This window comes from Chiloscyllium punctatum, chromosome 18, assembly GCF_047496795.1.
Source record: "Chiloscyllium punctatum isolate Juve2018m chromosome 18, sChiPun1.3, whole genome shotgun sequence".
Taxonomy (NCBI): Eukaryota; Metazoa; Chordata; class Chondrichthyes; order Orectolobiformes; family Hemiscylliidae; genus Chiloscyllium; species Chiloscyllium punctatum.
The window spans coordinates 50,596,886-50,612,938 of NC_092756.1; the positions used below are offsets into that span (position 1 = coordinate 50,596,886).

The 16,053-nt window shown below is 46.4% G+C and overlaps 7 non-coding genes across 7 annotated transcripts; all 7 read left to right on the forward strand.

Annotated features, from left to right (window-relative positions):
* Positions 1 to 981: 981 nt before the first annotated feature.
* On the forward strand, positions 982 to 1,063 carry trnal-aag (transfer RNA leucine (anticodon AAG)). The gene has a single exon. It is a non-coding gene; the product is annotated as a tRNA-Leu (tRNA).
* A 2,857-nt stretch (positions 1,064 to 3,920) lies between these two features.
* Positions 3,921 to 4,002, forward strand: trnal-aag (transfer RNA leucine (anticodon AAG)). Its single transcript has one exon. It is a non-coding gene; the product is annotated as a tRNA-Leu (tRNA).
* A 1,125-nt stretch (positions 4,003 to 5,127) lies between these two features.
* trnav-uac (transfer RNA valine (anticodon UAC)) lies at positions 5,128 to 5,200 on the forward strand. Its single transcript has one exon. It is a non-coding gene; the product is annotated as a tRNA-Val (tRNA).
* Positions 5,201 to 6,848: 1,648 nt separating this feature from the next.
* Positions 6,849 to 6,930, forward strand: trnal-aag (transfer RNA leucine (anticodon AAG)). Its single transcript has one exon. It is a non-coding gene; the product is annotated as a tRNA-Leu (tRNA).
* A 2,858-nt stretch (positions 6,931 to 9,788) lies between these two features.
* trnal-aag (transfer RNA leucine (anticodon AAG)) lies at positions 9,789 to 9,870 on the forward strand. The gene has a single exon. It is a non-coding gene; the product is annotated as a tRNA-Leu (tRNA).
* A 1,125-nt stretch (positions 9,871 to 10,995) lies between these two features.
* Positions 10,996 to 11,068, forward strand: trnav-uac (transfer RNA valine (anticodon UAC)). The gene has a single exon. It is a non-coding gene; the product is annotated as a tRNA-Val (tRNA).
* Positions 11,069 to 12,724: 1,656 nt separating this feature from the next.
* trnal-aag (transfer RNA leucine (anticodon AAG)) lies at positions 12,725 to 12,806 on the forward strand. The gene has a single exon. It is a non-coding gene; the product is annotated as a tRNA-Leu (tRNA).
* Positions 12,807 to 16,053: the final 3,247 nt, after the last annotated feature.

Consider the following 16,053-nt stretch of genomic DNA (forward strand, 5'->3'; position numbering starts at 1 on the left):
TAAACGGGGAGGGCGAGTGGGGAAGTGAGGCAGTTGCAGCTCTGGAGAAAGTCCTTCGTTGTGATTCACTCAGCAACCAGAGACGTGACGGTGACTCAGGCGTGAGAGCTCTTCACATCGTGAACAAAAAGCAATCAAGGGCAGTTAGCACCTCTTCCGGAGTGGGGGTGGGGTGAGGTAATTACCTTTTGACTTCTGTTACTATGTTCGGAAACTGCCTTTTGGATTGAGGTGAAGAGAAACTGCATTTCTAAAAAGCACCATGGAACTTGTTAAACTTTATTGAGTCGCTTATTCTCATCGATTCCCACACAGGTTTCCAACTCAGTTGGTATCCATGAGGCTCATGTCCAGGTGCAATCTGCAGCAAATTGCACGGTTAGGTAAAAGGCAAGGAAAGTGGCATCTCGAACCGGCCCCGAGGTCAGACCTTCCTCACAATGTAATCTGTCCTTCTCGGATTGTAATGCTACCTCCGGTTTTAGGGTGGAACATTCTTTGGGAACCTTATTCTGCAAAACAGACACAGTGACTGAAACTATGCTGCACGGTATGATTTGGGACACGGCCTGCTCAGCTTTGTGCATTTCCCCTGTAGTCCGGTGTGTTTCATGTTCCGTGTAAACGTGAAAGTTGTCCTGTTTCGAGCAATGGGTGAAATCATTGAGCAAAGCAAGAATCGAAATTGCAGTAATGTCAAGTAGCTCATGGTAATTTGACCCAATCATAACCGATCATATATTCTCACGCACTCACAGATACATCTGTAGCTGAATCGAAGTCTGAGAAGATAGACTCAGTTTACCAGTGATTTTTGTCTGGATTGATGGGCTATCGTTAACTGCTGAGAAATTGATATTGTAGACGGGCACATCCCAGCTGCTGTGCGAGTCGGAGAGGGATCATGGAACCCTTTTCACGTGAGTTTACATCTGTTGTTATGCAGGAACACAATTGGAAGTGCAAGAAAATGGAGTCGTTGGTAGTGTGGCCGAACGGTCTAAGGCGCTGGATTAAGGCTCCAGTCTCGACAGAGGCGTGGGTTCGAATCCCACCGCTGCCATTTCTGCGGAGCAGCTCGTTTAAATGCTGTTTCGATCCCCTGCGGCATTTCTGTTTAAAACAGAAGCATAATGAGTTTGCTTCCCGGGGAATTGATTGTGGTGTTGGTAAGTGCCGAATTTTCCAAAGGGTCTGTGCTGTCATGCTCGTGTTCGCCTCCCGCGCGGAAAATCGCCAGCGGCTCAACTGTTGCTTTCTATTCCAGGCAAGTTGAGCTTTTACTGGAACCGAATGGAGACTGCTATTTCATCGTTTTTGCGAAACAGAGTCCTACGGTGACTCGACTCGTCGTTATTTGGTTTTCTGGCCAATGAGAAAATCGTTCCAATGTATTTCGATGTCATATGTTATTGAATTTCTCCCACTTCCTTCATTTCAGTCCTGGAGTCATCGGAAGGGAAAGGTAATCTAATCGAGACTGTGATTGGTGAAATTCACTTTTTATGGCCCATTCTTATTATGTTCTTTTTTTGTCTCTTTGCAGCATTGTCTGGGAAGTGGTGGTGCACTCAGGCTCCAGTATGTTTGAAAGAGTAGTTTGGAATTGCCCTGTTGTTAGTTGTGTGATTACGTTATGGCTCATGCCCCCTGACTGTCTCACATTTAGCATTCATGCTCGCTGTGTCTGAAAATGCATTTGGTTTTCCCGTTTTGTTTGTGTTCCGTGTTAAATGCTTTCTGTTTTGCGATTCGCTCAATACATTACGAATTAACAGGGTTTCTGAGGTAACTTCCAGCTGCAAAAATCCTCAACTGAGAATCTGGGAAATTTTCACGGAGTATGGTCAGTCGGAGCAAAAGTAAGGAAGTCGTTCGTTTCTGCAGTGTTTCACAATGCTACCTTTCCCGTGAGCAGTCGAACAGACGAAAAGAGTTTGCCACAGACTGCGACGGTAAGCTCCGCAAAAACGTAATTCTTTAAAGCAGGTGTAAGCGACACAACGTTATTGGGGTACACCGCGTGGAAACAGATACTTCGGTGTATCTCGTCCATGCTCACCACATAGCCAAAATTAAACAAGTCCCATTAAACAACGAGCTAACGGAAACAGAAAGGTGAAAGGTCGAATGGCTTCAACTTTCAGTGCTGGATGCCACTGAGCTGCAGCGGGAACGACCGAGGCTTGTTTCTGTAGTGTAGTGGTCATCACGTTCGCCTTACACGCGAAAAGTCTCCAGTTCGAAACTGGGCAGAAACTGCTTTGCTCTTCAACTGCAGCCTTTGACATCGACAAGAACGGAGCTTTCTTGCTTGCGTTCCCATGTGCAAACCTGCCTTCGAGTTTGCTCGAATAAATCGTCGCTCGTAGTGCAATGCAATGCCGCTCCGTTTAATTACTGTGCAAAAGCATTGTAAAGTTTTTCTCCAACCTGGTTCTGATCATATGCCATTCAGTTTGAGAGTGTAGTTACCCCCTTCTGATCCTTCCACGAAAAGCATTACCGCATTCGCATTCCTTGCGCAGGCGGCCCGGTTCAAAGACAGGGAAGAAGCTGATGTGCTGGTGTCACAGTGCACCACGGATTCCTCAACTAGTCAGTCTGTCAAATGTATCCCAAAGTCGTCTCTGAAAGACCTCATTTGGAAGGTGTCTGTCGTTATTCAACGTGTGAGAATTGGCACCAGAGGTCCTGAATCATGTTTTGGAGCAGTTCGCACGTTAGTGGCTCATTCAATCAGCAACAGCAATGAAAGAAATTCCACTCTCAGAGGAACCTCTGGACCTGTGCTTTCATAGCGTCGCTAGTATTAAGGTGCGCCCCGAGATCTAAGCCAGGTTGGAACGGAAACGGAGGAATCGACAGAGAGGCTACAGAATGACATCGCATCCATTTGGTTTTCATTAAATCACTGACGAGCAGGAAAATGTAAACGGGGAGGGCGAGTGGGGAAGTGAGGCAGTTGCAGCTCTGGAGAAAGTCCTTCGTTGTGATTCACTCAGCAAACAGAGACGTGACGGTGACTCGGGCGTGAGAGCTCTTCACATCGTGAACAAAAAGCAATCAAGGGCAGTTAGCACCTCTTCCGGAGTGGGGGTGGGGTGAGGTAATTACCTTTTGACTTCTGTTACTATGTTCGGAAACTGCCTTTTGGATTGAGGTGAAGAGAAACTGCATTTCTAAAAAGCACCATGGAACTTGTTAAACTTTATTGAGTCGCTTATTCTCATCGATTCCCACACAGGTTTCCAACTCAGTTGGTATCCATGAGGCTCATGTCCAGGTGCAATCTGCAGCAAATTGCACGGTTAGGTAAAAGGCAAGGAAAGTGGCATCTCGAACCGGCCCCGAGGTCAGACCTTCCTCACAATGTAATCTGTCCTTCTCGGATTGTAATGCTACCTCCGGTTTTAGGGTGGAACATTCTTTGGGAACCTTATTCTGCAAAACAGACACAGTGACTGAAACTATGCTGCACGGTATGATTTGGGACACGGCCTGCTCAGCTTTGTGCATTTCCCCTGTAGTCCGGTGTGTTTCATGTTCCGTGTAAACGTGAAAGTTGTCCTGTTTCGAGCAATGGGTGAAATCATTGAGCAAAGCAAGAATCGAAATTGCAGTAATGTCAAGTAGCTCATGGTAATTTGACCCAATCATAACCGATCATATATTCTCACGCACTCACAGATATATCTGTAGCTGAATCGAGTCTGAGAAGATAGACTCAGTTTACCAGTGATTTTTGTCTGGATTGATGGGCTATCGTTAACTGCTGAGAAATTGATATTGTAGACGGGCACATCCCAGCAGCTGTGCGAGTCGGAGAGGGATCATGGAACCCTTTTCACGTGAGTTTACATCTGTTGTTATGCAGGAACACAATTGGAAGTGCAAGAAAATGGAGTCGTGGGCGTGTTGGTAGTGTGGCCGAGCGGTCTAAGGCGCTGGATTAAGGCTCCAGTCTCGACAGAGGCGTGGGTTCGAATCCCACCGCTGCCATTTCTGCGGAGCAGCTAGTTTAAATGCTGTTTCGATCCCCTGCGGCATTTCTGTTTAAAACAGAAGCAAAATGAGTTTGCTTCCCGGGGAATTGATTGTGGTGTTGGTAAGTGCCGAATTTTCCAAAGTGTCTGTGCTGTCATGCTCGTGTTCGCCTCCCGCGCGGAAAATCGCCAGCGGCTCTACTCTTGCTTTCTGTTCCAGGCAAGTTGAGCTGTTACTGGACCCGAATGGAGACTGCTATTTCATCGTTGTTGCGAAACAGAGTCCTACGGTGACTCGACTCGTCGTTATTTGGTTTTCTGGCCAATGAGAAAATCGTTCCAATGTATTTCGATGTCATATGTTATTGAATTTCTCCCACTTCCTTCATTTCAGTCCTGGAGTCATCGGAAGGGAACGGTAATCTAATCGAGACTGTGATTGGTGAAATTCACTTTTTATGGCCCATTCTTATTATGTTCTTTTTTTGTCTCTTTGCAGCATTGTCTGGGAAGTGGTGGTGCACTCAGGCTCCAGTATGTTTGAAAGAGTAGTTTGGAATTGCCCTGTTGTTAGTTGTGTGATTACGTTATGGCTCATGCCCCCTGACTGTCTCACATTTAGCATTCATGCTCGCTGTGTCTGAAAATGCATTTGGTTTTCCCGTTTTGTTTGTGTTCCGTGTTAAATGCTTTCTGTTTTGCGATTCGCTCAATACATTACGAATTAACAGGGTTTCTGAGGTAACTTCCAGCTGCAAAAATCCTCAACTGAGAATCTGGGAAATTTTCACGGAGTATGGTCAGTCGGAGCAAAAGTAAGGAAGTCGTTCGTTTCTGCAGTGTTTCACAATGCTACCTTTCCCGTGAGCAGTCGAACAGACGAAAAGATTTTGCCACAGACTGCGACGGTAAGCTCCGCAAAAAAGTAATTCTTTAAAGCAGGTGTAAGCGACACAACGTTATTGGGGTACACCGCGTGGAAACAGATACTTCGGTGTATCTCGTCCATGCTCACCACATAGCCAAAATTAAACAAGTCCCATTAAACAACGAGCTAACGGAAACAGAAAGGTGAAAGGTCGAATGGCTTCAACTTTCAGTGCTGGATGCCACTGAGCTGCAGCGGGGACGACCGAGGCTTGTTTCTGTAGTGTAGTGGTCATCACGTTCGCCTTACACGCGAAAAGTCCCCAGTTCGAAACTGGGCAGAAACTGCTTTGCTCTTCAACTGCAGCCTTTGACATCGACAAGAACGGAGCTTTCTTGCTTGCTTTCCCATGTGAAAACCTGCCTTCGAGTTTGCTTGAATAAATCGTCGCTCGTAGTGCAATGCAATGCCGCTCCGTTTAATTACTGTGCAAAAGCATTGTAAAGTTTTTCTCCAACCTGGTTCTGATCATATGCCATTCTGTTTGAGAGTGTAGTTACCCCCTTCTGATCCTTCCACGAAAAGCATTACCGCATTCGCATTCCTTGCGCAGGCGGCCCGGTTCAAAGACAGGGAAGAAGCTGATGTGCTGGTGTCACAGTGCACCACGGATTCCTCAACTAGTCTGTCTGTCAAATGTATCCCAAAGTCGTCTCTGAAAGACCTCATTTGGAAGGTGTCTGTCGTTATTCAACGTGTGAGAATTGGCACCAGAGGTCCTGAATCATGTTTTGGAGCAGTTCGCACGTTAGTGGCTCATTCAATCAGCAACAGCAATGAAAGAAATTCCACTCTCAGAGGAACCTCTGGACCTGTGCTTTCATAGCGTCGCTAGTATTAAGGTGCGCCCCGAGATCTAAGCCAGGTTGGAACGGAAACGGAGGAATCGACAGAGAGGCTACAGAATGACATCGCATCCATTTGGTTTTCATTAAATCACTGACGAGCAGGAAAATGTAAACGGGGAGGGCGAGTGGGGAAGTGAGGCAGTTGCAGCTCTGGAGAAAGTCCTTCGTTGTGATTCACTCAGCAAACAGAGACGTGACGGTGACTCGGGCGTGAGAGCTCTTCACATCGTGAACAAAAAGCAATCAAGGGCAGTTAGCACCTCTTCCGGAGTGGGGGTGGGGTGAGGTAATTACCTTTTGACTTCTGTTACTATGTTCGGAAACTGCCTTTTGGATTGAGGTGAAGAGAAACTGCATTTCTAAAAAGCACCATGGAACTTGTTAAACTTTATTGAGTCGCTTATTCTCATCGATTCCCACACAGGTTTCCAACTCAGTTGGTATCCATGAGGCTCATGTCCAGGTGCAATCTGCAGCAAATTGCACGGTTAGGTAAAAGGCAAGGAAAGTGGCATCTCGAACCGGCCCCGAGGTCAGACCTTCCTCACAATGTAATCTGTCCTTCTCGGATTGTAATGCTACCTCCGGTTTTAGGGTGGAACATTCTTTGGGAACCTTATTCTGCAAAACAGACACAGTGACTGAAACTATGCTGCACGGTATGATTTGGGACACGGCCTGCTCAGCTTTGTGCATTTCCCCTGTAGTCCGGTGTGTTTCATGTTCCGTGTAAACGTGAAAGTTGTCCTGTTTCGAGCAATGGGTGAAATCATTGAGCAAAGCAAGAATCGAAATTGCAGTAATGTCAAGTAGCTCATGGTAATTTGACCCAATCATAACCGATCATATATTCTCACGCACTCACAGATATATCTGTAGCTGAATCGAGTCTGAGAAGATAGACTCAGTTTACCAGTGATTTTTGTCTGGATTGATGGGCTATCGTTAACTGCTGAGAAATTGATATTGTAGACGGGCACATCCCAGCAGCTGTGCGAGTCGGAGAGGGATCATGGAACCCTTTTCACGTGAGTTTACATCTGTTATGCAGGAACACAATTGGAAGTGCAAGAAAATGGAGCCGTTGGTAGTGTGGCCGAACGGTCTAAGGCGCTGGATTAAGGCTCCAGTCTCGACAGAGGCGTGGGTTCGAATCCCACCGCTGCCATTTCTGCGGAGCAGCTAGTTTAAATGCTGTTTCGATCCCCTGCGGCATTTCTGTTTAAAACAGAAGCAAAATGAGCTTGCTTCCCGGGGAATTGATTGTGGTGTTGGAAAGTGCCGAATTTTCCAAAGTGTCTGTGCTGTCATGATCGTGTTCGCCTCCCGCGCGGAAAATCGCCAGCGGCTCAACTGTTGCTTTCTATTCCAGGCAAGTTGAGCTTTTACTGGAACCGAATGGAGACTGCTATTTCATCGTTTTTGCGAAACAGAGTCCTACGGTGACTCGACTCGTCGTTATTTGGTTTTCTGGCCAATGAGAAAATCGTTCCAATGTATTTCGATGTCATATGTTATTGAATTTCTCCCACTTCCTTCATTTCAGTCCTGGAGTCATCGGAAGGGAAAGGTAATCTAATCGAGACTGTGATTGGTGAAATTCACTTTTTATGGCCCATTCTTATTATGTTCTTTTTTTGTCTCTTTGCAGCATTGTCTGGGAAGTGGTGGTGCACTCAGGCTCCAGTATGTTTGAAAGAGTAGTTTGGAATTGCCCTGTTGTTAGTTGTGTGATTACGTTATGGCTCATGCCCCCTGACTGTCTCACATTTAGCATTCATGCTCGCTGTGTCTGAAAATGCATTTGGTTTTCCCGTTTTGTTTGTGTTCCGTGTTAAATGCTTTCTGTTTTGCGATTCGCTCAATACATTACGAATTAACAGGGTTTCTGAGGTAACTTCCAGCTGCAAAAATCCTCAACTGAGAATCTGGGAAATTTTCACGGAGTATGGTCAGTCGGAGCAAAAGTAAGGAAGTCGTTCGTTTCTGCAGTGTTTCACAATGCTACCTTTCCCGTGAGCAGTCGAACAGACGAAAAGAGTTTGCCACAGACTGCGACGGTAAGCTCCGCAAAAACGTAATTCTTTAAAGCAGGTGTAAGCGACACAACGTTATTGGGGTACACCGCGTGGAAACAGATACTTCGGTGTATCTCGTCCATGCTCACCACATAGCCAAAATTAAACAAGTCCCATTAAACAACGAGCTAACGGAAACAGAAAGGTGAAAGGTCGAATGGCTTCAACTTTCAGTGCTGGATGCCACTGAGCTGCAGCGGGAACGACCGAGGCTTGTTTCTGTAGTGTAGTGGTCATCACGTTCGCCTTACACGCGAAAAGTCTCCAGTTCGAAACTGGGCAGAAACTGCTTTGCTCTTCAACTGCAGCCTTTGACATCGACAAGAACGGAGCTTTCTTGCTTGCGTTCCCATGTGCAAACCTGCCTTCGAGTTTGCTCGAATAAATCGTCGCTCGTAGTGCAATGCAATGCCGCTCCGTTTAATTACTGTGCAAAAGCATTGTAAAGTTTTTCTCCAACCTGGTTCTGATCATATGCCATTCAGTTTGAGAGTGTAGTTACCCCCTTCTGATCCTTCCACGAAAAGCATTACCGCATTCGCATTCCTTGCGCAGGCGGCCCGGTTCAAAGACAGGGAAGAAGCTGATGTGCTGGTGTCACAGTGCACCACGGATTCCTCAACTAGTCAGTCTGTCAAATGTATCCCAAAGTCGTCTCTGAAAGACCTCATTTGGAAGGTGTCTGTCGTTATTCAACGTGTGAGAATTGGCACCAGAGGTCCTGAATCATGTTTTGGAGCAGTTCGCACGTTAGTGGCTCATTCAATCAGCAACAGCAATGAAAGAAATTCCACTCTCAGAGGAACCTCTGGACCTGTGCTTTCATAGCGTCGCTAGTATTAAGGTGCGCCCCGAGATCTAAGCCAGGTTGGAACGGAAACGGAGGAATCGACAGAGAGGCTACAGAATGACATCGCATCCATTTGGTTTTCATTAAATCACTGACGAGCAGGAAAATGTAAACCGGGAGGGCGAGTGGGGAAGTGAGGCAGTTGCAGCGCTGGAGAAAGTCCTTCGTTGTGATTCACTCAGCAACCAGAGACGTGACGGTGACTCAGGCGTGAGAGCTCTTCACACCGTGAACAAAAAGCAATCAAGGGCAGTTAGCACCTCTTCCGGAGTGGGGGTGGGGTGAGGTAATTACCTTTTGACTTCTGTTACTATGTTCGGAAACTGCCTTTTGGATTGAGGTGAAGAGAAACTGCATTTCTAAAAAGCACCATGGAACTTGTTAAACTTTATTGAGTCGCTTTTTCTCATCGATTCCCACACAGGTTTCCAACTCAGTTGGTATCCATGAGGCTCATGTCCAGGTGCAATCTGCAGCAAATTGCACGGTTAGGTAAAAGGCAAGGAAAGTGGCATCTCGAACCGGCCCCGAGGTCAGACCTTCCTCACAATGTAATCTGTCCTTCTCGGATTGTAATGCTACCTCCGGTTTTAGGGTGGAACATTCTTTGGGAACCTTATTCTGCAAAACAGACACAGTGACTGAAACTATGCTGCACGGTATGATTTGGGACACGGCCTGCTCAGCTTTGTGCATTTCCCCTGTAGTCCGGTGTGTTTCATGTTCCGTGTAAACGTGAAAGTTGTCCTGTTTCGAGCAATGGGTGAAATCATTGAGCAAAGCAAGAATCGAAATTGCAGTAATGTCAAGTAGCTCATGGTAATTTGACCCAATCATAACCGATCATATATTCTCACGCACTCACAGATACATCTGTAGCTGAATCGAAGTCTGAGAAGATAGACTCAGTTTACCAGTGATTTTTGTCTGGATTGATGGGCTATCGTTAACTGCTGAGAAATTGATATTGTAGACGGGCACATCCCAGCAGCTGTGCGAGTCGGAGAGGGATCATGGAACCCTTTTCACGTGAGTTTACATCTGTTGTTATGCAGGAACACAATTGGAAGTGCAAGAAAATGGAGTCGTGGGCGTGTTGGTAGTGTGGCCGAGCGGTCTAAGGCGCTGGATTAAGGCTCCAGTCTCGATAGAGGCGTGGGTTCGAATCCCACCGCTGCCATTTCTGCGGAGCAGCTAGTTTAAATGCTGTTTCGATCCCCTGCGGCATTTCTGTTTAAAACAGAAGCAAAATGAGTTTGCTTCCCGGGGAATTGATTGTGGTGTTGGTAAGTGCCGAATTTTCCAAAGTGTCTGTGCTGTCATGCTCGTGTTCGCCTCCCGCGCGGAAAATCGCCAGCGGCTCTACTCTTGCTTTCTGTTCCAGGCAAGTTGAGCTGTTACTGGACCCGAATGGAGACTGCTATTTCATCGTTGTTGCGAAACAGAGTCCTACGGTGACTCGACTCGTCGTTATTTGGTTTTCTGGCCAATGAGAAAATCGTTCCAATGTATTTCGATGTCATATGTTATTGAATTTCTCCCACTTCCTTCATTTCAGTCCTGGAGTCATCGGAAGGGAACGGTAATCTAATCGAGACTGTGATTGGTGAAATTCACTTTTTATGGCCCATTCTTATTATGTTCTTTTTTTGTCTCTTTGCAGCATTGTCTGGGAAGTGGTGGTGCACTCAGGCTCCAGTATGTTTGAAAGAGTAGTTTGGAATTGCCCTGTTGTTAGTTGTGTGATTACGTTATGGCTCATGCCCCCTGACTGTCTCACATTTAGCATTCATGCTCGCTGTGTCTGAAAATGCATTTGGTTTTCCCGTTTTGTTTGTGTTCCGTGTTAAATGCTTTCTGTTTTGCGATTCGCTCAATACATTACGAATTAACAGGGTTTCTGAGGTAACTTCAAGTTGCAAAAATCCTCAACTGAGAATCTGGGAAATTTTCACGGAGTATGGTCAGTCGGAGCAAAAGTAAGGAAGTCGTTCGTTTCTGCAGTGTTTCACAATGCTACCTTTCCCGTGAGCAGTCGAACAGACGAAAAGATTTTGCCACAGACTGCGACGGTAAGCTCCGCAAAAAAGTAATTCTTTAAAGCAGGTGTAAGCGACACAACGTTATTGGGGTACACCGCGTGGAAACAGATACTTCGGTGTATCTCGTCCATGCTCACCACATAGCCAAAATTAAACAAGTCCCATTAAACAACGAGCTAACGGAAACAGAAAGGTGAAAGGTCGAATGGCTTCAACTTTCAGTGCTGGATGCCACTGAGCTGCAGCGGGGACGACCGAGGCTTGTTTCTGTAGTGTAGTGGTCATCACGTTCGCCTTACACGCGAAAAGTCCCCAGTTCGAAACTGGGCAGAAACTGCTTTGCTCTTCAACTGCAGCCTTTGACATCGACAAGAACGGAGCTTTCTTGCTTGCTTTCCCATGTGAAAACCTGCCTTCGAGTTTGCTTGAATAAATCGTCGCTCGTAGTGCAATGCAATGCCGCTCCGTTTAATTACTGTGCAAAAGCATTGTAAAGTTTTTCTCCAACCTGGTTCTGATCATATGCCATTCTGTTTGAGAGTGTAGTTACCCCCTTCTGATCCTTCCACGAAAAGCATTACCGCATTCGCATTCCTTGCGCAGGCGGCCCGGTTCAAAGACAGGGAAGAAGCTGATGTGCTGGTGTCACAGTGCACCACGGATTCCTCAACTAGTCTGTCTGTCAAATGTATCCCAAAGTCGTCTCTGAAAGACCTCATTTGGAAGGTGTCTGTCGTTATTCAACGTGTGAGAATTGGCACCAGAGGTCCTGAATCATGTTTTGGAGCAGTTCGCACGTTAGTGGCTCATTCAATCAGCAACAGCAATGAAAGAAATTCCACTCTCAGAGGAACCTCTGGACCTGTGCTTTCATAGCGTCGCTAGTATTAAGGTGCGCCCCGAGATCTAAGCCAGGTTGGAACGGAAACGGAGGAATCGACAGAGAGGCTACAGAATGACATCGCATCCATTTGGTTTTCATTAAATCACTGACGAGCAGGAAAATGTAAACGGGGAGGGCGAGTGGGGAAGTGAGGCAGTTGCAGCTCTGGAGAAAGTCCTTCGTTGTGATTCACTCAGCAAACAGAGACGTGACGGTGACTCGGGCGTGAGAGCTCTTCACATCGTGAACAAAAAGCAATCAAGGGCAGTTAGCACCTCTTCCGGAGTGGGGGTGGGGTGAGGTAATTACCTTTTGACTTCTGTTACTATGTTCGGAAACTGCCTTTTGGATTGAGGTGAAGAGAAACTGCATTTCTAAAAAGCACCATGGAACTTGTTAAACTTTATTGAGTCGCTTTTTCTCATCGATTCCCACACAGGTTTCCAACTCAGTTGGTATCCATGAGGCTCATGTCCAGGTGCAATCTGCAGCAAATTGCACGGTTAGGTAAAAGGCAAGGAAAGTGGCATCTCGAACCGGCCCCGAGGTCAGACCTTCCTCACAATGTAATCTGTCCTTCTCGGATTGTAATGCTACCTCCGGTTTTAGGGTGGAACATTCTTTGGGAACCTTATTCTGCAAAACAGACACAGTGACTGAAACTATGCTGCACGGTATGATTTGGGACACGGCCTGCTCAGCTTTGTGCATTTCCCCTGTAGTCCGGTGTGTTTCATGTTCCGTGTAAACGTGAAAGTTGTCCTGTTTCGAGCAATGGGTGAAATCATTGAGCAAAGCAAGAATCGAAATTGCAGTAATGTCAAGTAGCTCATGGTAATTTGACCCAATCATAACCGATCATATATTCTCACGCACTCACAGATATATCTGTAGCTGAATCGAGTCTGAGAAGATAGACTCAGTTTACCAGTGATTTTTGTCTGGATTGATGGGCTATCGTTAACTGCTGAGAAATTGATATTGTAGACGGGCACATCCCAGCAGCTGTGCGAGTCGGAGAGGGATCATGGAACCCTTTTCACGTGAGTTTACATCTGTTATGCAGGAACACAATTGGAAGTGCAAGAAAATGGAGGCGTGGGCGTGTTGGTAGTGTGGCCGAGCGGTCTAAGGCGCTGGATTAAGGCTCCAGTCTCGACAGAGGCGTGGGTTCGAATCCCACCGCTGCCATTTCTGCGGAGCAGCTAGTTTAAATGCTGTTTCGATCCCCTGCGGCATTTCTGTTTAAAACAGAAGCAAAATGAGCTTGCTTCCCGGGGAATTGATTGTGGTGTTGGAAAGTGCCGAATTTTCCAAAGTGTCTGTGCTGTCATGATCGTGTTCGCCTCCCGCGCGGAAAATCGCCAGCGGCTCAACAATTGCTTTCTATTCCAGGCAAGTTGAGCTTTTACTGGAACCGAATGGAGACTGCTATTTCATCGTTGTTGCGAAACAGAGTCCTACGGTGACTCGACTCGTCGTTATTTGGTTTTCTGGCCAATGAGAAAATCGTTCCAATGTATTTCGATGTCATATGTTATTGAATTTCTCCCACTTCCTTCATTTCAGTCCTGGAGTCATCGGAAGGGAAAGGTAATCTAATCGAGACTGTGATTGGTGAAATTCACTTTTTATGGCCCATTCTTATTATGTTCTTTTTTTGTCTCTTTGCAGCATTGTCTGGGAAGTGGTGGTGCACTCAGGCTCCAGTATGTTTGAAAGAGTAGTTTGGAATTGCCCTGTTGTTAGTTGTGTGATTACGTTATGGCTCATGCCCCCTGACTGTCTCACATTTAGCATTCATGCTCGCTGTGTCTGAAAATGCATTTGGTTTTCCCGTTTTGTTTGTGTTCCGTGTTAAATGCTTTCTGTTTTGCGATTCGCTCAATACATTACGAATTAACAGGGTTTCTGAGGTAACTTCCAGCTGCAAAAATCCTCAACTGAGAATCTGGGAAATTTTCACGGAGTATGGTCAGTCGGAGCAAAAGTAAGGAAGTCGTTCGTTTCTGCAGTGTTTCACAATGCTACCTTTCCCGTGAGCAGTCGAACAGACGAAAAGAGTTTGCCACAGACTGCGACGGTAAGCTCCGCAAAAACGTAATTCTTTAAAGCAGGTGTAAGCGACACAACGTTATTGGGGTACACCGCGTGGAAACAGATACTTCGGTTTATCTCGTCCATGCTCACCACATAGCCAAAATTAAACAAGTCCCATTAATCAACGAGCTAACGGAAACAGAAAGGTGAAAGGTCGAATGGCTTCAACTTTCAGTGCTGGATGCCACTGAGCTGCAGCGGGGACGACCGAGGCTTGTTTCTGTAGTGTAGTGGTCATCACGTTCGCCTTACACGCGAAAGGTCCCCAGTTCGAAAGTGGGCAGAAACTGCTTTGCTCTTCAACTGCAGCCTTTGACATCGACAAGAACGGAGCTTTCTTGCTTGCTTTCCCATGTGCAAACCTGCCTTCGAGTTTGCTCGAATAAATCGTCGCTCGTAGTGCAATGCAATGCCGCTCCGTTTAATTACTGTGCAAAAGCATTGTAAAGTTTTTCTCCAACCTGGTTCTGATCATATGCCATTCTGTTTGAGAGTGTAGTTACCCCCTTCTGATCCTTCCACGAAAAGCATTACCGCATTCGCATTCCTTGCGCAGGCGGCCCGGTTCAAAGACAGGGAAGAAGCTGATGTGCTGGTGTCACAGTGCACCACGGATTCCTCAACTAGTCTGTCTGTCAAATGTATCCCAAAGTCGTCTCTGAAAGACCTCACTTGGAAGGTGTCTGTCGTTATTCAACGTGTGAGAATTGGCACCAGAGGTCCTGAATCATGTTTTGGAGCAGTTCGCACGTTAGTGGCTCATTCAATCAGCAACAGCAATGAAAGAAATTCCACTCTCAGAGGAACCTCTGGACCTGTGCTTTCATAGCGTCGCTAGTATTAAGGTGCGCCCCGAGATCTAAGCCAGGTTGGAACGGAAACGGAGGAATCGACAGAGAGGCTACAGAATGACATCGCATCCATTTGGTTTTCATTAAATCACTGACGAGCAGGAAAATGTAAACGGGGAGGGCGAGTGGGGAAGTGAGGCAGTTGCAGCTCTGGAGAAAGTCCTTCGTTGTGATTCACTCAGCAACCAGAGACGTGACGGTGACTCAGGCGTGAGAGCTCTTCACATCGTGAACAAAAAGCAATCAAGGGCAGTTAGCACCTCTTCCGGAGTGGGGGTGGGGTGAGGTAATTACCTTTTGACTTCTGTTACTATGTTCGGAAACTGCCTTTTGGATTGAGGTGAAGAGAAACTGCATTTCTAAAAAGCACCATGGAACTTGTTAAACTTTATTGAGTCGCTTTTTCTCATCGATTCCCACACAGGTTTCCAACTCAGTTGGTATCCATGAGGCTCATGTCCAGGTGCAATCTGCAGCAAATTGCACGGTTAGGTAAAAGGCAAGGAAAGTGGCATCTCGAACCGGCCCCGAGGTCAGACCTTCCTCACAATGTAATCTGTCCTTCTCGGATTGTAATGCTACCTCCGGTTTTAGGGTGGAACATTCTTTGGGAACCTTATTCTGCAAAACAGACACAGTGACTGAAACTATGCTGCACGGTATGATTTGGGACACGGCCTGCTCAGCTTTGTGCATTTCCCCTGTAGTCCGGTGTGTTTCATGTTCCGTGTAAACGTGAAAGTTGTCCTGTTTCGAGCAATGGGTGAAATCATTGAGCAAAGCAAGAATCGAAATTGCAGTAATGTCAAGTAGCTCATGGTAATTTGACCCAATCATAACCGATCATATATTCTCACGCACTCACAGATATATCTGTAGCTGAATCGAGTCTGAGAAGATAGACTCAGTTTACCAGTGATTTTTGTCTGGATTGATGGGCTATCGTTAACTGCTGAGAAATTGATATTGTAGACGGGCACATCCCAGCAGCTGTGCGAGTCGGAGAGGGATCATGGAACCCTTTTCACGTGAGTTTACATCTGTTGTTATGCAGGAACACAATTGGAAGTGCAAGAAAATGGAGTCGTTGGTAGTGTGGCCGAGCGGTCTAAGGCGCTGGATTAAGGCTCCAGTCTCGACAGAGATGTGGGTTCGAATCCCACCGCTGCTATTTCTGCGGAGCAGCTAGTTTAAATGCTGTTTCGATCCCCTGCGGCATTTCTGTTTAAAACAGAAGCAAAATGAGTTTGCTTCCCGGGGAATTGATTGTGGTGTTGGTAAGTGCCGAATTTTCCAAAGTGTCTGTGCTGTCATGATCGTGTTCGCCTCCCGCGCGGAAAATCGCCAGCGGCTCTACTGTTGCTTTCTGTTCCAGGCAAGTTGAGCTTTTACTGGAACCGAATGGAGACTGCTATTTCATCGTTGTTGCGAAACAGAGTCCTACGGTGACTCGACTCGTCGTTATTTGGTTTTCTGGCCAATGAGAA